The sequence below is a fragment of the Lissotriton vulgaris genome, chromosome 6 (assembly GCF_964263255.1).
Source record: "Lissotriton vulgaris chromosome 6, aLisVul1.2, whole genome shotgun sequence".
In the NCBI taxonomy this organism is placed as follows: Eukaryota; Metazoa; Chordata; class Amphibia; order Caudata; family Salamandridae; genus Lissotriton; species Lissotriton vulgaris.
The window spans coordinates 1,783,781,574-1,783,805,076 of NC_141694.1; the positions used below are offsets into that span (position 1 = coordinate 1,783,781,574).

The window sequence follows — 23,503 nt, forward strand, 5'->3', positions numbered from 1 at the left end:
CCCATTGGTGCCATGGTGTGTGACTGTTTCACCTCACAACTACAGTCTCCACAGGAGACTTTAGTTTGTGTGTCTGTCCCTGCAGATATATGTGTATACATTCTGATGCTCACTTCTAACATAGTCTGATTGCCCACAGGAGTATTGTCAGCCCGCATGGGCAATGGTTGTCTGCAAATGGCTGAGTGTATATTTGTGTGGCACACCAATGTTTCCGTCAACAGATCAATGTGTGTTTGGCAAACAGCCACTACATTACTTGTTGTGTACCGGCCAGGATGATACCTGGTGTATTGAAGTGACTGCAGATTTTGTGACCACACTCACCTTTTGGACAGGCGCCTTGACGCCCACTGGGCTAAGTTGCGCGGTTATAAATCATATTTCATTCATTCATTCATTGGACACTGTAGTGATGGTGTGTTTAGACCCCATTGGGTGGGACTGCTGGTAGTTGTAGGTGTCAACCCTATGGGTAGGGACTTCTGGTAGTTGTAGGTATCCGCCCCTATGATTAGGGACTGCTGGTAGTGATAGGTATCCACCCCCTATGATTAAGGACTGCTGGTAGTTGTAGATATCCACCCCGTATTGGGTAGAACTGCTGGTAGAGGTAGGTATCCACCCCCCATGAGTAGGGACTGCTGGTAGTTGTAGGTTTACACCCCTATAATTAAGGACTGCTGGTAGTGGTAGGTATCCACTCTCTATGGGTGGTACTGCTGGTAGTTGTAGGTATCCAACCCCTATGAGTAGGGTCTGCTGGTAGTTGTAGATATCCACCCCCTATGATTAGGGACTGCTGGTCGTGGTGGGTATCCACCCCCTATGATTAGGGACTGCTGATAGTTGTAGGTATCCACCCCCCTGGGTGGTACTGCTGGTAGTTTTAGGTATCCACCCCCTATGATTAGCGACTGCTGATAGTGGTAGGTATCCACCCCCATGGGTGGGACTGCTGGTAGTTGTATGATTAGGGACTGCTGGTGTAGATAGACATCCAGCCCTATGGCTTGGCAATGCTGGTGGAGAGGGCTATCCAACCCCTATGTTTGTGTTGCATTTTGCTGGTTCGTGACGTTTGTTTGTGTGGTGGGTATCTGACTTACCTTCCGAGACATACGCGTTGGTTCCTGTTGTTGATCCGGTCAAAAATGTACAGTACAAGGATGGCCTGCACGATCGGATTCATGGGTGGTGTGTCTCGTAGGCGTGATTCATTGAGTTGTCTCGTCAGCGTTGTAAGTTGATTCGTCTCGTAACCGTGGATCGTGTTGTGGCGCGAATCGGCCCTGAAATACTATTCTTCCAGATGCCGAGACCTGCTGGAGGTGGAGTGAGTTGAGCCATGGCTATGCCCCTACCTACATTTTGCCCTTGGATTACAGGACTTGGCCAGTGATTTGTGTTTGTGTAAGTTTGAATGTAGTTTATGTATCAAGACACATGACCTATGACCCAGTGTGCACAGGGGACTGTGGTCCACAGTAGGGGCAACATCCCAATTTGTATTCACAGAGGGGTTGTCATGCAGGCTACTGTCACCTCAATGCAGGGTCCTTGAGAGTACAGGTTGAGTGGGTCTGTCTCTTGCTATGTTGGTTGCAGTTCCACCCAGCTTGTGTCACATGAGTCTGTTGGGATCCCACTCATCTAATGATACCTTCCTGCCCACAGGAAGGTAGCCAATTCATAATTGACTTTTGTATGGCACTGTGTACACCTATGTGTAATTTGAGCGCAGCACAACATCATGTATAACATACCAGCATGGGTACACTGACACACACACATACATGTTGTGTTTGAGATGCCTGGTGAGTCAGCCTGTTAGTGTTTGTGCATCTGCATCAGCCAGCACATTCACCATGGTTGGTATGTCCCATTGGTGCCATGGTGTGTGACTGTTTCACCTCACAACTACAGTCTCCACAGGATACTTTAGTTTGTGTGTCTGTCCCTGCAGATATGTGTGTATGCATTCTGATGCTCACTTCTAACATAGTCTGATTGCCCACAGGAGTATTGTCAGCCCCCATGGGCAATGGTTGTCTGCAAATGGCTGAGTGTATATTTGTGAGACACACCAATGTTTCCGTCAACAGATCAATGTGTGTTTGGCAAACAACCACTACTTTGCCACTACATTGCTTGTTGTGTACCAGCCAGGATGATACCTGGTGTATTGAAGTGACTGCAGATTTTGTGACCACACTCACCTTTTGGACACTGTAGTGATGGTGTGTTTAGTAACCCTGGGCGAAGAACTACGCTCCGTTTGCGGAGTTTGCGGAGTTTTGGGAACTCCGCGTTCCGCGGAGTTCGCGTAGCTGCCGATAACTCCGCTATCCGGTGCGGAGCGTAGTTGTCGCACGCTAAATAACATTGTTGCGCGCTAAATAACATTATCACGTGCGCGGCAATGGCTTACCTTGGTTCTGCGTTCGCTTTTTCCCGGTCGCGTCTGCCACCATGTTTGTAAACCCTTTCGTGCAGCTGTGCGAACGCGATAACGTCATTGGAAGCGCGATAAAGCCATAAGGACGCGCGAGTATGTTTGTTGGTAAGATCGAGTTGCCGAACACGCAGAACCTGCAATCTTGCACAGAATAACTCGCGAGCATGTTAAAAGTTAAACCATAATAATAAATTACCATTTTGGTTAGCAAACAAGTGAAAAACACCTCAAAGTTGTACCTTTGGATGTATTTTTTGGGGGGAAGGAGTCCTCTTTCTGTTTCTACTCTATTTTTGAATATTAAGGAGGAAGGGCTCTGGAGTTTACAACTTCCTGTTCCTGTCCACCAGGCTCCTCCCAGTGCTTTGTCCATGAGGTGGTCACTTTCATTTGGATTTTGAGCTGGCAGGATCGCTTTCTGTGTGTGTTGGCTGCATTACTGCTTTTTTTGAATTTTACTGAGGACTTTTGGATTTTGAATTCTCTTTTTCAAGTAAGTTCAGTAATGTATGAGTGAGTATGATGTTGTAGACTTGTGTTTGTTTGATTTTAAATTTTTTTAACTACAGTATTCATTCCTTGATTTAAATTATTGATGGGTGCCTATACTTTTATGAGGTCCCAACTTGTATTTCTTTTTAAATTTCATCCAGGCTACATAGAGAGGTACCCATGGGTAAAATCATAATTCTGTGTTTAAATTTTTATTCAAGTTTGTAAACAAACATCATGGCTGGCATTGGATTATGGTCATCATTATGCAATAGCAATGTCTGCTGTTGAATTTCTGTTTGTGTAATTAAAAAGTTTTTTATTTTTTTAAGCCAATAGCTGACCCTAGTACTCCATGTATTTAGTGTGTAGGCATGTTTGAGTTCATTGTAATAACTTTCTGTGGTTGGCCTGGCCATGTGTTGTTGGCGGCCATTTTATGTTTCCCAGCCACTTTGCTCTTGCCATAGGCCTCCAAACTTGTGGCCTACTCTGCCAGTAGGCCAGAGGTACTAGTCATAGGGTCATGAAAGGTAATCAACTGTTTTTCTGGTGTACCTCTAATTAGAAAGTCATGGATGGACTGGTTTGATTTAGAAAATCTTATGTTTATGTGTGGGGTATGTCAGGTTTTGGGTGTCTGTCAATTTCTGCCAGTAGGTAACCCTAGGAATACTGTTCGCGTACTTTTGGTAACGTCGCACCGTGTGAGAACGCGACCGTACCTTTTTTGTCTTGTTCGCGCGCTCAATGTACTGGCTCGGGAACGCGATAACGACTTTTCACTCGATTCGCGTTGCCGAACACGCCGATTTTGCATTCTCGTGACCAATATGTCCCGAGTTGCATAAAAGTTCCTCGGAAATGTTTAATGTGTCCCCTGTGCTACAAAAAAGTCCTCATTTATGTGTTATTTGGTTGTAGTTTTGTCTTCCTGGAGCATGGGCCACTCCCAGTTCCTTTCTGTCCTCTATGTAATGATTTCTTGTTTATGGTTGGGGTGACCAATTTGGGGGGTGGTGTCTGGTGTGTCCATTTTGTGAAGCTAAGCATTGTCCCTTTGGCATAGGCATTTATTGTCTGTCCTCTCTTTCTTTTCATGTAGTGGTGAGGGCCATTTTGTGTGTACTTACTTCCTTTGTGATGATTCTGCTATGTTGTTGTTGGTGGGCAGGCCATGTGGTGGCGGCCATTTTGTGTATGCTTCCTTTGTGACTGATTTTGCCATGTGGTGGAGGCCATTTTGGGTGCATCCCTTTTCCATGTTGTTTTTGGGTGTCCCTGTCCTCCTGGCCCTATGGAGGCGGCCATTTTCTGTGTCCTTCCCAGGTTCTCTTCTTTTGCCATAGCCATCCAAGGCTTTTGTAGGTACTACTACTCACAGCCATAGGTGCATTCAAGTTAATCAACTATTTTTGTGGTGTAACTTTAATTACACCGTGTATGGCTTTGGATTGCTTCACATTTTTTGTAATGGTGGTACTTTCAGTTTTTGGTGGCTTGTGTGTAGCTAATATGGCACTCCCTGCCAGTAGGTAACCCTAGGAATACTGTTCGCGTTTTTTTGGTAACGTCGCACCGTGTGAGAACGCGACCGTACCTTTTTTGTCTTGTTCGCGCGCTCAATGTACTGGCTCGGGAACGCGATAACGACTTTTCACTCGATTCGCGTTGCCGAACACGCCGATTTTGCATTCTCGCAACCAATATGTCCCGAGTTGCATAAAAGTTCCTCGAAAATGTTTAATGTGTCCCCTGTGCTACAAAAAAGTCCTCATTTATGTGTTATTTGGTTGTAGTTTTGTCTTCCTGGAGCATGGGCCACTCCCAGTTCCTTTCTGTCCTCTATGTAATGATTTCTTGTTTATGGTTGGGGTGACCAATTTGGGGGGTGCTGTCTGGTGTGTCCATTTTGTGAAGCTAAGCATTGTCCCTTTGGCATAGGCATTTATTGGTTGTCCTCTCTTTCTTTTCATGTAGTGGTGAGGGCCATTTTGTGTGTACTTACTTCCTTTGTGATGATTCTGCTATGTTGTTGTTGGTGGGCAGGCCATGTGGTGGCGGCCATTTTGTGTATGCTTCCTTTGTGACTGATTTTGCCATGTGGTGGAGGCCATTTTGGGTGCATCCCTTTTCCATGTTGTTTTTGGGTGTCCCTGTCCTCCTGGCCCTATGGAGGCGGCCATTTTCTGTGTCCTTCCCAGGTTCTCTTCTTTTGCCATAGCCATCCAAGGCTTTTGTAGGTACTACTACTCACAGCCATAGGTGCATTCAAGTTAATCAACTATTTTTGTGGTGTAACTTTAATTACACCGTGTATGGCTTTGGATTGCTTCACATTTTTTGTAATGGTGGTACTTTCAGTTTTTGGTTGCTTGTGTGTAGCTAATATGGCACTCCCTGCCAGTAGGTAACCCTAGGAATACTGTTCGCGTACTTTTGGTAACGTCGCACCGTGTGAGAACGCGACCGTACCTTTTTTGTCTTGTTCGCGCGCTCAATGTACTGGCTCGGGAACGCGATAACGACTTTTCACTCGATTCGCGTTGCCAAACACGCCGATTTTGCATTCTCGCGACCAATATGTCCCGAGTTGCATAAAAGTTCCTCGAAAATGTTTAATGTGTCCCCTGTGCTACAAAAAAGTCCTCATTTATGTGTTATTTGGTTGTAGTTTGGTCTTCCTGGAGCATGGGCCACTCCCAGTTCCTTTCTGTCCTCTATGTAATGATTTCTTGTTTATGGTTGGGGTGACCAATTTGGGGGGTGGTGTCTGGTGTGTCCATTTTGTGAAGCTAAGCATTGTCCCTTTGGCATAGGCATTTATTGTCTGTCCTCTCTTTCTTTTCATGTAGTGGTGAGGGCCATTTTGTGTGTACTTACTTCCTTTGTGATGATTCTGCTATGTTGTTGTTGGTGGGCAGGCCATGTGGTGGCGGCCATTTTGTGTATGCTTCCTTTGTGACTGATTTTGCCATGTGGTGGAGGCCATTTTGGGTGCATCCCTTTTCCATGTTGTTTTTGGGTGTCCCTGTCCTCCTGGCCCTATGGAGGCGGCCATTTTCTGTGTCCTTCCCAGGTTCTCTTCTTTTGCCACAGCCATCCAAGGCTTTTGTAGGTAGTACTACTCACAGCCATAGGTGCATTCAAGTTAATCAACTATTTTTGTGGTGTAACTTTAATTACACCGTGTATGGCTTTGGATTGCTTCACATTTTTTGTAATGGTGGTACTTTCAGTTTTTGGTTGCTTGTGTGTAGCTAATATGGCACTCCCTGCCAGTAGGTAACCCTAGGAATACTGTTCGCGTACTTTTGGTAACGTCGCACCGTGTGAGAACGCGACCGTACTTTTTTGTCTTGTTCGCGCGCTCAATGTACTGGCTCGGGAACGCGATAACGACTTTTCACTCGATTCGCGTTGCCGAACACGCCGATTTTGCATTCTCGCGACCAATATGTCCCGAGTTGCATAAAAGTTCCTCGAAAATGTTTAATGTGTCCCCTGTGCTACAAAAAAGTCCTCATTTATGTGTTATTTGGTTGTAGTTTTGTCTTCCTGGAGCATGGGCCACTCCCAGTTCCTTTCTGTCCTCTATGTAATGATTTCTTGTTTATGGTTGGGGTGACCAATTTGGGGGGTGGTGTCTGGTGTGTCCATTTTGTGAAGCTAAGCATTGTCCCTTTGGCATAGGCATTTATTGTCTGTCCTCTCTTTCTTTTCATGTAGTGGTGAGGGCCATTTTGTGTGTACTTACTTCCTTTGTGATGATTCTGCTATGTTGTTGTTGGTGGGCAGGCCATGTGGTGGCGGCCATTTTGTGTATGCTTCCTTTGTGACTGATTTTGCCATGTGGTGGAGGCCATTTTGGGTGCATCCCTTTTCCATGTTGTTTTTGGGTGTCCCTGTCCTCCTGGCCCTATGGAGGCGGCCATTTTCTGTGTCCTTCCCAGGTTCTCTTCTTTTGCCATAGCCATCCAAGGCTTTTGTAGGTAGTACTACTCACAGCCATAGGTGCATTCAAGTTAATCAACTATTTTTGTGGTGTAACTTTAATTACACCGTGTATGGCTTTGGATTGCTTCACATTTTTTGTAATGGTGGTACTTTCAGTTTTTGGTTGCTTGTGTGTAGCTAATATGGCACTCCCTGCCAGTAGGTAACCCTAGGAATACTGTTCGCGTACTTTTGGTAACGTCGCACCGTGTGAGAACGCGACCGTACCTTTTTTGTCTTGTTCGCGCGCTCAATGTACTGGCTCGGGAACACGATAACGACTTTTCACTCGATTCGCGTTGCCGAACACGCCGATTTTGCATTCTCGCGACCAATATGTCCCGAGTTGCATAAAAGTTCCTCGAAAATGTTTAATGTGTCCCCTGTGCTACAAAAAAGTCCTCATTTATGTGTTATTTGGTTGTAGTTTTGTCTTCCTGGACAGGCCATGTGGTGGCGGCCATTTTGTAGGTACTTCCTTTGTGCATTTATCATTGGCCTCCCTGCTTTTAGTCTGATCTGATAGTAGGCCAGAGTCCCAGAGGTGGTAGTTAGTTACTAGTTAGCTGGGCTGCTTTATGTAGCTGTTTCTATTTGGTCTATTTAATTACCATCATTACGGCATGTGTGTATGCCATTGCATTTCCAAGTTGGTTGTCTGGGCAGGGGGGTAGGTAACTTTTTTGTGTGTGTAATAATTTTATGGCTTGTATGTGTTTTTGCAGTGAAGTTTTACAAACTCTTAGCCATGGGGTATTTTGATTTTCCTTGCATTAACCTGTCATGACTCATGTGTAGCAGGCATCCTCCTTTTTCTGTCCATATTGGTATATGATAGGCCTGCTTGACTTTATGATTGGTTATTTCGGGACTTCATGTGGCTGGGAGCTGTGGTGCTCGTAGTATTAGTCTTCTTTTTTGTGTTTTATACATTGGCCTGTGTGTCTTTCAATTGTTCATGTGTTGGCTTACTGCTTGTTTGACTGACGTGTTCTGTCTTCTTTGCTTGTAGGTGCACAGAAAAAGGAGGTGCTGGCTGTTTTCATCCATCGCCCGTCCAACTGCCAGACGGACGTCCTTCAATTGTACGCCACGTGTGGTGTGTGACTCATCTGACCACACATCTCTGCAATTTGTGCTACTGAGTGCTGCTGTGTGCTGACATCAGAAGAAGATGGGTCCTAAGAGAGCAGGTACCAGGTCCTCCACCACCAAGAAAGTTGCTGAGAAGAAGGTACAGAAGAAGGAAGTGTCACTTAAGGCTGGTATGGACCCCCAAACCTTTTTTGGGCCCCCAAAACGTACGCCTGCAGCAGCGGTGTCCGTGGTGCAAGCTGGAGCCAGGCCCAGCACATCCGCATTAGCGGGGGCAAGCCACCAACCCAGAGCCAAGCACATGAGGGTCGAAGAGGTAGCCGGCCTAGTGTTACAAAGCAGTGATACTGAGCCTGAACTTAACTTATCGCTGTCTCAAAGTAGCACACAATCCACGCAAGATGAAAGTGCTGAACAACCGCCGCCAGCAGTAGATGTTCAACAACCACAACCACTTCCCGCAATAGTTGTTGAAAAACCACAACCACCGCCCGCAATAGTTGTTCAACAACAACAACCAAATCCCACAATAGTAGTTGTTGAAGAACCACAGCACGCTATAGTACTTCCTCAAGAACAACAACCACCGTCTCCGCACGCAATAGTGGAAGTTGTTCCTCCCGATGTCGGGGCAGTTCAGGAAGTAGAGCCTCATTCCGAGCAAGAAGAAGAGGAAGCCACTTCTGGAGGTGATCTACTGTCTTTAAATTTACCAAAGGAAAGGAGGGTTAGTGGCAGTGCATCGAGTTCTTCGCATAGCATCCCTTCAGATGACCTTGATAAGGAATGGCATCCACAACGAAGAACTGAGCATTCAAAGGAGAGGCATCCTAAGACCAGGCTGGGAAAAAGGAAGGATCCGTCAAGGCTTGAACTTCCGGAGTTCGATGTAGGTGAACAGGATACTGATGGTGATAAAGACGGGTCTGACACTGACAATGTCATCATCACAAGCGTTATTCCTGGTGCAGAGGATGTAGAGACCAGCATTTTCACCCTATCCAGAAGGGCTGCGATTAGTGATGAGCAGATAGCACGTGTAACTCCTACACACTCAGCGCCCAAAGTAACACCAGCTCCCATTTTTGCATCAGCGAAGGCCCGGCAGCGTGCGACATCCAGCGCAAGCGCCACCTCAACAGAAGGAGGTAGTGGCAGTACTAGTACTGAACTGTCACATAGGGAAATTCAACAAAAAGGCTCCAGTTCATCCGGGATTGGAAGTGGGTCCTCCTCTTCCTATGGCAGGAGACAAAAGTTTAGCTCCCCAGTCTGGGATTTTTTTACGGTTCACCCACATCAGGAGAACATTGCTATATGCACCATTTGTCACACCAATGTTAGTCGTGGTAAGATTGGTACAAACACACACAATTGTATGGGAGAACCACCTTGCAAGCTTAAAAGATGTAAGCACTGGTGTTGGTGGGGAGGATACAGTACTACAAGGTCCACTCATGGAAGAAGAGGGAGACGATGACCTTCTATCTGGGAGTGGTACACAAATGAGCCCTGTCGCCAGCACTGGAGTGGTGCAGTCCAAATCCTCAGCATCAGCAACTTCTCAGTGGCACCAGAGTCAACCGGAGACACCAAGGGCAAGGAGTGAAAAGTCTGCGTTGAAAGGTGGTCCGTCTAGCAGAACAGAAAGAATTACCAAGCAGCTTACCATTACTGGCATGTTTAGGAACCACCCAACAGCACGTTTGTACAATGCGAAACTTGCAAAAATGTTGGCACTCGACCTTATCCCATTTTCATTTGTTGAGGCAGTGGGATTTCGGCAATTAGTGGCAACACTCGCCCCAAAATGGGACGTTCCCAGTCGCTACTATTTTGCAAGAGTTGCTATTCCAGCACTACACCACGACGTGCTGGGATTGATTGGGAAAGCCTTACAACAGAGTGTTGTCCATTGTATCCACCTGACAACCGACATGTGGAGCAGTCGCGAAGCCACAGCAGATTACATGTGCATCACCGCACACTGGATCTCTTTTGCAGGTGTGAAAGACAAGTTAACATCAGGCCTTCTTGACGTTGCTGGGATTTTCAATGACACTCGCAAACATGCAACTGTAGCCATGTTTGGTATGGAGAAAAATCATACTGCTGACAACATTTTGTCTGACTTTAACAGCAAGGTCTTTGAATGGCTGAAACCAAGAGGCCTTAAGATTGGTTTTGTTGCCACCGACAATGGCAGTAATGTAGTGAGGGCAATGAAAGATGGACAGTATTTCAGGGTACCCTGTTTGGCACACTGCATTAACTTAGTCGTGCAAGACTTTCTGAAAAATGAACTCCAAGTCAGCACCATACTGACCATCTGCAGAAGAATATGCACGCATTTTAACCATTCTTTCAAAGCGCGGAAGCTGCTAAGCGTCATTCAGCGGGAGCATAATTTGCCAGTCAAAGCACTGATCCAGGAGGTCCCAACACGTTGGAACTCGACTTATTTCATGCTTGAGCGTCTCTTTGAGTAGTACATACCACTGAATGCTTATGTAATGTCAAGAAGATTAGTGGATCCTACTGTTAATCTTAAAAGCCTGACCGTTGAGATGTGGCAGTGGGACATCATTAAATGCTTGACAGAGATGCTACAACCTTTTGAGGTGTTCACACGTGCAGTTAGCAGGGAGGACTGTACTATGGGCCAAGCCATCCCATTGTTGTACATGCTCGAGCAACAGCTGAAGGAGGTCTGTGAAACATACGAAGGTGACGAAGAAAAAGTTGATGCATGTACCTTGGCCAAGGCCTTACGCAACCGCTTATCTGTAAATGCAAGGCTTAAAATGATTGTGTCAGATCCAAATTACATAACTGCAACAATCTTGGATCCACGGTACAAATTGTTTGTCAGCAGTAGCGCAGTCATTCCTTTTTCAGATGGGGATGTTGCCAATTACAAAAGTTCCATAGCTAGGGAAGCTAATGATTTCGAAACTGAACGGCTGTTACTTAAAGGCCTGACAGTGCCAGCCCAGGACAGTCACAGTACTCCAGGCCATCCTCCTGAGGCAACTCAGGCAAGTTCATCAGAGCATGAGAGCGGTGCGTCCGCTTCCCAGCAGGCACCAACAGTACCAAAAGCAGCACCTACACGATCTGATTCAGCAGACACAACCAAAAGCATAACTGCTTTTTTTCTACAGAAGGGGATGGGTAAGTCCGTTGCTGTTGCAAAGGGGAAAGAGGAGCAGCAAAGCCGAGCACCAATGAACACTGAGCGGATGGTTCAGGCCTATCTGGATGACACAACAGAGGTGTTCATGGAGCAAAGCCCATTGGTCTATTGGTATGAAAGAAGGAGACAGTGGCCAGTGCTGAGCAGGCTGGCGATAAAGTATTTGGCTTGTCCTGTAGCCAGTGTCGCCTCTGAGCGGGTTTTCAGTGCTGCTGGTGCCATTGTGACATCGAAAAGGACCAGTCTCTCCCCCAAAAGCGTCGAGAGGCTGACAATGATAAAAATGAATCAACACTTCATACCACCAGACTATACTGTACGTGAAACCGAGCAGGATGAAGAAAGCGAGCCCGAAGAATTCATCACTGCTGGGTTACATGACCTACTGCTGTCCGGACCCACAGAGTTTGAGGACGAGCACCTCTTCCCTGACCAATAGGCTGTTAAATTGTGACTTTTTCCATTCTTTTATTTGTGTTATTTATTTTCTTATTAAAAATGACTTTCTGGTGCAAAACTGCTAATCTTAAAATAAAAAGCTCAACCAAATCCATCCCCACCACTCATTCTTTTAATGTACCTACTGGAGTTGCACACCTGTGAATTTATTTTCGCTGTATCTTTTTTAGTTACCTCCTGGAGTTGCACGCCTGTGCATTTATGTTCCATGTTGACTGCACTCCTCAGAGTCTTGCTCCATCTTCTTGACTCCCACTCAAGTCAATACAATTCCATCTTGGCAGCCATACATTTGATGTTGTAGATGGAGTATAGTACAATAACAATAATGTAGCCTCTAACAGTCCCTCCATAATAAGTGAACCGTACATGACTACAGCCATCCTCTATTTCATTTGAAATCTGCAACTCATAATAACTGCCTTGCTGAGTCTTACTCTTAAGGCTACCACCTCTGTCTGCAGGCATTCAGAGACGACTCTTCTGCGTCAAAAGAAACTTGAGCAGGCATCCACAACTGAAGTCAACTTGTTGTGATGACTCGCATTACAAAGGCTCGGCAGCATCTGTGATCAATCTTCTGACAGTGAAAGAGAAGAGCAAAACAGGTATAAAAATGAATGATGCCATGCATTGCATTGGATGTATTTTTTTGCTGACTCTGAGCTAATGTGCATGGACTTGAAGTATACTAGTAACTTCAGTTCAGACTCACGTGATAGCCAATTTTTCCATGTTATTTACTAATAATAGAAATTATTTACGCACTTGTGTTCCTACTATTACAGATGCAGTCAGGACTTAATTTATCGTAGTCACTCACTACAGACTGAGTTGCTGATGATAATGATGGTGACCACCATATCTTTGCTGTCAGGCAGTTGGATCTGAGCTGATTGATGCACGATGTTTCTTGGAGTGGAATACAAGGTAATAAATAAATACAAATAAGAGTCACAGCACAGTAGACCCAGGCTACTACATGTTTGTGCACAGTGCTGTGGTAGAGTACAATAGTGGTATGATTGATGACTGAGAATGACGCATTGATTTTGTTGATTAATTTTGTAAATGCTAGGTTGCTTTTTCAATTTCATTCACCTTTCTGTGGCTCTGAAATTTTTAGGGAAATGCAGTTTGTATAACGGCCAAACCTGTGTCGTCGTGGGCCTGTTGTTGTGCGCTGGCTCCTGTCTTTTTTTGTACTTCTAGATTAAAAATGATATGCAACTAGTAGACTTATACAAATTGTATCCAAGCCGCCTCAGTCTGAAAGTCCTCTCATACGACTACTCCTCTTGTATTGTTTTTTTTATCTTCACTGTATTAAAATTTGTTTAGGTCATTCACATTCTTTTTTATTTGCCTTTTCTTTTTCAGGCTGGACATCTTTCACCCACTGCTTTATAGTATGAGCATCAACTCTCACCCTTACCACAAATCCTCATCATCAAGCAATTGGATTGCGGGAAACCAAGAATCATATTCAGCGTGTCCTTTTCTTACGTCCATTGCTTACAATCATTAGCTAGCGGATCAACATCATAAATCATCGTCTTCATTGTTTTGCTTTTGTTGTCTCCAATCTCCATGCGTACTGTTTTTCTTTCTCAAACCTTTCCCAAAACCCCCGTACCCATCCATTAAACAAACCCTAACCCTCTTCCCCCGGGCTGCGTGGTTACATTGAGGTGTGATGTTTCTTACATTAAATATACACCAACAATTTGATCACGCGCTTGCTGGGGCAGATGTGGTCAAAGCAACAATAGTGAAATGTCAACAAGGCATGGCCAGGATCTTCTGCGGCTTCCCAACTCAAGCTCTGTGTATAATAACGCCAAATAATTTACCATTAACATCAAACAACGAATGCATCTAATGAATTGGCGTAATGTTTTGGGTTTAAAGTGTAAAGCATTATGATTTAGAAAAGTTTGACGTTGCCGTGAGTACTACAAGTAAAGTTGAACTTCTTATCTTCTCTTGCACTTAGTTTCCAGTCCCCAAAACCATTGTTTTGTTTCAGTTTAGCAGTTGCAATATTGGGTCACCCATGCAATGTACTGTACTTACTTATACTACCCCCACATTGTCTGTCACGCAAATGACTGTCTCTTTCTTTTTGTCGCTACTGGCAGGGTCTGTCTACTACTATCACAGAAGTTCTGATTCTGAACCACAGATTATTCGCCATTGTCTTGGAAATCAAATGCAGCCCTTGCAGTGCCACACTTCATGATAAATCATCATCATCTCATCAGCAATCACAGGTAAGATAAGTTTGCAGTGAGGTATAACGCAAGACAGACTGGTCGTTCTTCTAATACTACAAATATAACTCGGTGAGGGTTTACTGCATCTATCTGTTTGCATGTTAAAGATGTGGGCAATATATTTTATTATTAAAAAGCACTGTCCGCCGACCTGCATGGCCAAATTAAACCTTGCGAGGTTGCACAACGTACATTATTTGGTGAAACACTCCCCCCTCCAACCCCACAAGAAACGCAAATGAACTTCAAATGTTTTCTTTTTAACATAACTTTGTGTCTCGTTTATTTTAACATAATGTAATATATAACTAAAGATGATACAAAAATAAAATATATATAAATCCTACACCACAGCTGTCCCCCTACCCGCCTCCCCTAACCCCAACCAAATTCCCACGCTCAATGTCATGTAAAAAAAAAGTAAAAACCCAACACCCAATTCCCACCCACCAACAAAAGGATTAAAAAAGGGGCAAACAGGGTCCATCTCATAGCCGGCGGGCTTTTAAGTGTTGATCCACCAGGATCTTTACACGCTCCTCTATTTGTTTTTTAGTCTGACTGCTTTGAGCCTCCAGCCTGGCTACCCGGAGGAGAATTTTTCGCTGGAACTGGCGGCACCTACATTGGCAGCCATGTTGTTGTGGGGGGGTGGACGATGCGGGGAAAATCTGGCGGCGGGCGGCTGCCTGACCACGCCGACGTACTCCTGCAGGCTTGGGGGCCGGGGCATTGGAAGAGGCAGCAGCTGCTGCCGCCGCCTCCTCCTCCTCCTCCTCGGCCTGAGCCACCAGCCGGCGGTAGGCCTCAACGATGGCCTGCAGTTTCCGCTGACGGGCCCGGACTGCCAGCTCCTTCCTCGTTGGTTTAGAAGGAGTAACTATAAAGAAAGAGACAGAATTGTTGTAATCAAAAATCCCAGCAAATCAAGAACACAACATGGATCCAACACATAGTGGGCGGCACAGTACAGTAGCAATAGCAAGCAAGTTGAGTACCTAAAATGTTGTTTTATCTATCTTGAACATTCTACGCCTTATATACCTCATCTGTCTGCCTTTTTTGCACGGCATTATGCCTGCCCTAGTAACATAGGTAGCATGGGTGTACTTCAACGGTCACATACGAACACCTGTCTTTTTCATATCTCGTTTTTTTTATATCATATACTCTGTGCTTCCGGGAAAAGTGACAGTCTCCAACTAACATTAATTAACAGTGGCCAGCTAGTACTAGTAAATGTCTACTCTAGAGACTATCATTCTTTATATCGCCAACAAACGTTAGATGGTTTGTGTTTCGCCAGCAATGACCCGGAATGCATCCAGTCGTCCCCTCCTTCCCTTGCCTTTGGGTTTAACCAAAACACCGCTGCCAACACTAGTATCCACTATCCACTAACCACCGATATTGGATGTGTCTCCCACCCACGCAGGCAGCTGTGTTTTCCCCTTTCTATGCTTCCACAACAACCCACGCATCCAACTGCTCTCAAACACCTGCATTGCTGATTCCAAAGTATCCTATATTATATGATTGGAGCTTTTTCCTTGCTCCTTTCATCATACTTAAAATCAATCTCATGTTAATCCATCGCGGTCATGTAATGTTGTGGATAAGACTTTTTCAGTCTGCCACCAACCTTTCACAGCTGAGTTGTAGTCACATAGAAGAGGCCTGTATAACTTATTTTATCAATTCTCGCCGGTGGTAATGCTTTTGCTAAGCTTGGTAATGACAACGGTGGCGTCATATATTGTCCAGTAGAACTTCAAGTTCATTATAAATATCAGAGTACAGTGAGGAAGTTTTCCCCACCCACCAAGTAATGCGGATCACTATTGAATGTAACTTACCATCGCCCACCGTTGTTGTCTCCTCCCCCGCTGCTGCCGGTGCTGCTGTAGGTGCCTCTGGTGGTCCTTCATTCCCCTCCGGGATCGCCTCTGCTGCCGCCGTTGCAGCGCCGCTGCCCCCGTCGGCACTGGTGGATGGTACCGGTTCTGCAAAAATAAAAATAAGTAATTAAGTACACCTTTTTAGATGGATGCACAGCCCCCATTGTACTTGTTCACCAAAAACGGAGTTCTGCAAAACAGTTAAGTACAACGTAATCAGTAGTAGTCCACATTGCCTAGTACAGCAGAGTAAGTAACACACTACACATATTAGCATTTGTTTGGTATGGTATGGTACCCAAGCTCATCTCATCTATACTGCTACTCTAGTCTAGTCCTTGGAAAGTTAGACTGAACCATGTAACCTAACCAGTTTGTACATCAATGACATGTCTACAGTTTTGCACATGCTACCTCACACCTTGTTGCGCAGTACGAGAAGACGCCTTTGAGGCCACATGATAGTTCAAAGCATACACCTGAAGAGTTCGGAAAATAGAAAGGCCCGTATTTACTTTTTGAATGTGGATTGTGGAATTTCCTTACAGCCTCAGGTTACACCTTTTTTTTAGCATGACAGCTAAAAAGTTGAATAAATGTATGTAATGTAATGTTTTCATACTGTCTAACGTGCACCACTTTTGTCATTATCTTTCGGCAGATGAGAAGATTTCCTTCTACGAAGCAAAGATTTCCAGAGCTTACCAAAAAGAGGCATATGCAACCAGTATACGTTCAATGGTGAGGGGTCTCCGGCATTTCCCACATTTCCCTATCGTGCACTGGTAGCTGTACAAATGTAGATTACTTTTTATTCAGCCTTTTTTAACTCTGGATTTTTTCTGGTGGCCCTGCCCTTGACGCATTTCACAGAACAACTTAAAAACATTGATGTTACTTACTTAGTTACTTCTAACAAAATAAAGGTTTTGAAGTACCACATTGACTCGGAAGTATATTTTCAGTGTCTGTTGTCTTGTAGACTTACACGAGAGAGTGAGCAAAAGGGGGTTACTTAGGTTATGGATTGTGTAATAAAAGCATTTGGCATCTTCATATTGGGGTTCAGGAAAGGGGTAATTGAATAATTGACCAATGACTGAGCCCATATAGGTTGGCGTTCATTGAATTGTGGGTTCCTCTGAGTTTTGTGACTGAGGTGTAAGACTGTAAGTAAGTAAGGTCCAACCTGCCTATCAACAACAACATCCAATTTTGGGGTGCATACATAGTTATGTATGTGACTGCATAGAAGAATACCCGCAAGAGTAGTAGTGGTATTCATTACTAACGCTTACAAAAATAGTAGACCAACATCTGGATGCATACTTGGTTGGTGTCAATTGGCAAAGAAGAGACATTACAGAGGAAAAAGCATAAGACAGGAGTGGACCCTGTGCCTTCCGCTATTCGATCACAGATTTTTTGAAAAGATTGATACCTTAACTAAAGAGTGGGCAACAGGGCAAGCTTACCTACAGACAGTATAGTAGTAGCAAAGAGAGTCATAAGAGAGGCTCTTTCAAGGAACAGAAAGGCAGGGACAGATAGTAATACCCAAAATTTTGAAAACATAAAACAAAAACAAGCATTTGTCAAAATTTAGTTAGGTGAAATGTCATTAATCGGTTGGAAAAAAAGCTCCGTTAGAAAGTTAGGGAAATATCATTGTTCCAAAAGAAAACACTGTTGGACTTACTAGGGACAGCAGCAGGATCCTCAGTAGAGGAGCTCTGTGCCTGTGGTTCACGATCACGTTCACCCGCCGACTCGGTCCCAGCCTTCTGCTTGCCCCTGGGTTCTGTGGTTCATGTAAGAAATAATAAAGAAAGAGAAAACATTGAGTGCTGTGAAACATAGACAGCATTTCAAAAACCACTGCTACAACATTAAAAGAAACAAACATTGGTCTACCAAATGACTACTGCCTTGCATGATTCACTGACTAGTGTACTTGGAGAAAACAAATCAAATGTTCCATAAACATTCTGAGTTGCAGAATACTAAGTAACACAGAGGCAGTAAGACCTGAACAACACCACAGATTCAAGAATGGGGTAATCAATCAATTATCTGTAAGTAGCCATTTCTTTTTCATTTTTTGCCAGCAAAATGCATAGATCACAAGGAGGAGACATGCTTAACTTTGTGCATACTAACTAACACGAAATTGTACGTTCATGGCATCATATTTTGTTTTGCTACTGACTGAATGCTACTGCTGCCCTACCCACTCAATAAACAAACTACATCAGTTCTATGGAGGGCTGAGGCAGTGGCGGCTCTAGGCTCATGGTGGTCCTGGACTCCTGGCCAGGGAGCGTAGGTGGGGGGCCCGGAAGAGGAGGTCGGGGCGGAGCACGGAGGCCAGTGAAGAGGGGGGAGTCAGGGTGTTTGGAAGTGGAACAGAGCCGGAGGCACCAAATCCCTGTCAGGGGCCGCCACGCAAATATGTATCCATCCTCTGAGGATTATTAAATTAAGGATATATATTGGTGGGGTGGCCCCTGGCGTTTGGTGGCCCTGTGCAGTTGCACAGCTTGAACATGCCTAAATCCATCCCTGGCTGAGGTAAGAAGAACAAAGTAACTTTTGCATTCATTGCCAGAGGAGTATTCATGCAGAAGAGAAGGCCGTGAAAAAAAAATGATACAATATGCATTGCAAACACGTACAATTATCCATCAACGGCTATTTCACTGACAGACAAAGGAAGGACAAGACTCTATTAATAGCATTAACTAACTTCAGTTCTCTACAATAAAGAAAATCTCACACCAATAAACAGCAAAAGCTAGCGCCAAATTGAACACGCAAGAGTCAGTGAGGATGAAGAAGCGCAGCATAGACCAGTGTCATACAATTACAGTAGATATAATAACGGAATACATCGGAAATGTAACTAGGAGCACCAGTCATCGCGTTACTTATTCAGCCAAGATTTACAAAGATACAATAACAATACTTATACTACTATAGAGATATATTATACACACACTTTTTTTTTTTGGGTAGCCACTCACCAAGACCCACGACCTCGACGCCAAGCAGGTCCAACAGGTCCTGCTCCCGGTCCAAAATGTCTGCCCAACGGTGGGTCAGCTGATGGTGGGTACGCCGGATACCGGAGCAGCGGAAGACTGCCCGGCGCACCTTCACCCACCGCCGGAGACGCTCCTCAATATGCTGGTAGCCGGAGCCGGGCCTGCCACCTGCTGCCAACATCAAGGGGAGGTAGCGCTGGATAAAAAACACCAGGGCAGCCACCTCCTCCTCCCCAAAAAGTTGGCGGGGCCTCACCCCTAGGGGGCGCATTCTGCCGCAAGGCAGCCTAGTTTTTGGGGGCACTGGCGCCTTGCCCTTTGAGCCGCCGCTGCTGCTGGCGCCCTTGACCATGGTTCTGGGTGGAGGGTAGAAGAAAACTAAAAGTTCAAGACAAAAAGGTAGGGGAAAGAAGAAGCAAGGTAAAAGAACAAGAAGGAAGTAAAAAGCAATAGAAAAGTTGTAAAAGTAGAAATAAAATGAAAAATATAAACCTAGGCACAGAGAGAAATAGGTAATAACTAAAGAAAGTTAGAAAAAGTGGGTAAAAAGACAAGGATTACAGAGATTTTAACAGGATGCAAAGGTAGGCCCAAAACCATAGCCAGAGTGTGTGATCCAAGATGGCTGCGCCCATCGCGACCGCATGGGTAGGTTCGCGCGATATTTAGCGCGATCACGCACTTTTGTAGTGCGAACGAGAAGATGAGTTCCCGAACATGTCTTGCACAACGCGACCACGTTACTTGTGACCCAGAACAGGAAATAAGGGAACGCAAGCAGGCGGGACAAACCTCTGGGGTAATTTAGCGCGCTAGCCATCCCGAGCATGCAGGCAACGCCCCGAACACGCGCACCGCGCTCCCGAAGACGAAAAACGGCGCGCCAACCGGCCCAGCAAGCAACTCCGCATGGTTGCGGAGCTACGCGTAGTTCGCGGAGTGCAACTACGTCTTCGCGGAGCTTCGCAGAGTCCGACTCCGCGAACTACGCCCAGGGTTAGTGTTTAGACCCCATTGGGTGGGACTGCTGGTAGTTGTAGGTGTCCACCCTACAGGTAGGGGCTTCTGGTAGTTCTAGGTATCCGCCCCCTATGATTAGGCACTGCTGGTAGTGGTAAGTATCCACCCCCTGTGATTAAGGACTGCTGGTAGTTGTAGATATCCACCCCGTATTGGGTAGAACTGCTGGTAGAGGTAGGTATCCACCCCCTACGAGTAGGGACTGCTGGTAGTTGTAAGTTCCCACCCCTATGCTTAAGGACTGCTCGTAGTGGTAGGTATCCACCCCCTATGGGTGGTACTGCTGGTAGTTGTAGGTATCCACCCCCTATGAGTAGGGAGTGCTGGTAGTTGTAGATATCCACCCCCTATGATTAGGAACTGCTGGTAGTGGTAGGTATCCACCCCTATGGGTGGTACTGCTGGTAGTTGTAGGTATCCACCCCCTATGATTAGGGACTGCTGGTAGTGGTAGGTATCCACCCCTATGGGTGGTACTGCTGGTAGTTGTAGGTATCCATCCCCTATGATTAGGGACTGCTGATTGTGGTAGGTATCTACCCCCATGGGTTGAACTGCTGGTAGTGGTAGGTATCCAACCCCTATGATTAGGGACTGCTTGTGTAGATAGACATCCAGCCCTATGGCTTGGCAATGCTGGTGGAGAGGGCTATCCAACCCCTATGTTTGTGTTGCATTTCGCTGGTTCGTGACGTTTGTTTGTGTGGTGGGTATCTGACTTACCTGCCAAGTCGTATGCGTTGGTTCCTTTTGTTGATCCGGTCATAAATGTACAGTACAAGGATCGCCTGCGCGATAGGATTCATGGGTGGTGTGTCTCGTAGGCGTGATTCATTGGGTTGTCTCATCAGCGTTGTAAGTTGATTTGTCTCGTAACCGTGGATCGTGTTGTGGCGCGAATCGGCCCTGAAATTCTGTTCTTCCAGATGCCGAGACGTGCTGGAGGTAGCGACGCGTTTGGCACGTAGGCAGAACGATCGTACTTGCCCTCCTGGAAACTACTGTTGTTTTGACTCCGTGAGACTCGTTTCAGCTTTTATGGATCCAGCTCGTACGGGAACTGTGGCTGGAATAAGAGCGTACAGCTTGTTCTGGTTTTTTACATATGTGCGCATCGTACTTCCTCGTCCGGATGGTCCGGCTGCCGGAACATGTTGTTCGGAATGTAAGCCTACGAGCGGCTCTTTGGGGGCATATCAAGCGGGATCGGAACCGACCCCTTAGAATGTGACCGAGCACTGTTTAGTCACACTCCTATTCTTTACAATGGGAGTATGCATTCTGACCGGAATGAATGCTCTCAATATAAAGAGAAGAGATGCAGTTCATCCCTGCTCTCCATGGCAGGCACCTCAAGGTGCCTGCCAGTAGGTGCAGGGATCAACCTGCCCCATTGGCCCCCAACCCAAGGCTGTCCACCTATGGGGGCCCCCAAAGTTGACTTACAACAGCCTTTCCCTGTCGGAAAGGCCAGCACAGAAAGGATGTCGGAATCTTACATCATAATCCCTTGGGCGGAAAGAGCCACCATTGGGATTACTGGAGGCGTTCCAAAGGGCATGGAAGCTGTTCAGAAATCCTGTTCGGATTCCTTTTCACCCGACTCCATCCAAATGGATAGGTCAGAAATGAAAATGTACAGCAGATTACAATGCCGTAGGAATGGCTCCGACCAAGGTTCTGAGCCGTTTACTATGGCATCGTAATCAGCCCTTATTTGGTACTTACAAACCTTCCCTCAACCGGTGATTGTGTCAGTTGACCTTGTTCTGAGGTAATGTCATCAACAGCTGATGTGGCTGCGAGGTTATCATTACTTTTGTCAATAAACACTCCTTTCAATCCTTTATTGGAGTGTATCTAAACATTTGTAATAGTTTTGATGCTGGTATCTGTTCGATGGCTGATGTCTTGGCTCGAGTATCTCAACTGTTTTAGGAGTTTGGGGGCCAACGATAGTTTTTAGGTTGAAAACGGTCTCATTGACTGATTTAAAGTGCTTCTGTGCTGTCTAGAAGTTGTCAGATGATATTGGAATACCATTCTAGCACATGATTTCAGAATAAGTGTCTTCTCTCTGGATAGCTGACTAGCCCAGGTGTCTGACTGTTCTGGGAGATTTATGTTAAAATCCAAGCCGGGTGAAGATTGCTGCACTCAATTGCTAGCAAAAAATGTACATGTGGACCCAAATGGGAGAATTACTGGACCTCACACAAATACTTTACACAAATTAATATAGTTGGTGAGAACCACTCACAGTGGAATTGTTCACAAAGAGGTGCTATCACAGTTCTGGGACCCTACTACCAAAGGTGACTCCTGTACATTAGAAACTAATGTCAAACAAGTAAACATTCAATAGAACTGCATTCAGCACCCTCATAAACATTTGATCTAGTCATAAGAGTTATGGATAGTTGTAAACATGAATACAATCAGTGTTGTCAATACTTGTAAAGGAACACACAAATACTTTTTTTCCCTCTCTCGTGAGCGAAAATAACGAAATCCAATTGTTATTCCAAGATTTTCACTGTTGATTTATTCTGTTCACTGACATTTCCAGCAAAGATCACCCAACACGTGTTTCGTCTGTTAAAGACTTTTACAAGACAGTTCAGTATTCCTGATCCTAATGATCTTCATGAGTTGTTGCAAATAGTCATGATTGCCCATATATACTGGCTGGAACTATTCTGCTACTCCAAGTGTTCCAAAATAAATATAGCATGACAGTCTGATTCCAAATTCAAATCCAGGTTTAGATCCAAGCAAAAAGTATGTACAGCGACAAGATGCTATCTAATATATGAGTTGATTTATAAATCATGGATGCGCTGCTACAACAGGCCATAGAATTTAAGAAATATAGAGGAAGTCCATGATAAACTCCATCGCCGGTACCAACGCAGAGGTGTCCCAAACACAAATACGTACACGTCAATGTGGAAACAGTGAAGAGCTTGGAGAAACAATTGGATTTAATTATTTTCGTTCATGAGAAAGGGAAAAAAAGTATTTGTGTGTTCCTTTACAAGGATTGACAACGCTGATTGTATAATGTATTCATGCTTACAAATATCCATGACTCTTATGGATATATCAAATGTTTATGAGGGTGCTGAAAGCAGTTCCATTGAATGTGTACTCAATTGCTGGTTTGGGTCATTTTTGTTCAAATTTGTTTAAAATGTTCAGAATAGGGTCATTGAGCTCCAAACAAGATATAATGGTCTGCCTGCATGTGAGAAATCCCTTTAGGTTTTAATAAAGGCTTGAAGAGGCACCTCCTCTCCACAGCCATCTTGGCGCATATGCAGGTTAAGTGCAAAAGGTCCTCTTTATTTAAGCCGCATAAGCAACAACCTCTGTTGCTAGAGTACAGCCAAGAGCATTTTTCCACAAATATGGGTGGGCTCCCTAGGCAGCAGCTCTATGTGTAGGCTAGATACAATGCCCGCTTTAGCTTCACATGATTATTAATGACTATCCAAGCATGACCTCTTTTTGCAAGCTCCTCTTTGTCTCGTAGAAGAGAAATTGTGGCTATTGCGGAGTTAACTAGA

At 45.1% G+C, this 23,503-nt stretch overlaps 1 long non-coding RNA gene across 1 annotated transcript; it reads left to right on the forward strand.

Annotated features, from left to right (window-relative positions):
• Nucleotides 1-12,218: 12,218 nt before the first annotated feature.
• On the forward strand, nt 12,219-13,198 carry LOC147709481 (uncharacterized). The gene is made up of 3 exons (XR_015296557.1): nt 12,219-12,304; nt 12,485-12,626; nt 13,077-13,198. It is a non-coding gene; the product is annotated as an uncharacterized LOC147709481 (long non-coding RNA).
• The last annotated feature ends 10,305 nt before the right edge of the window (nt 13,199-23,503 follow it).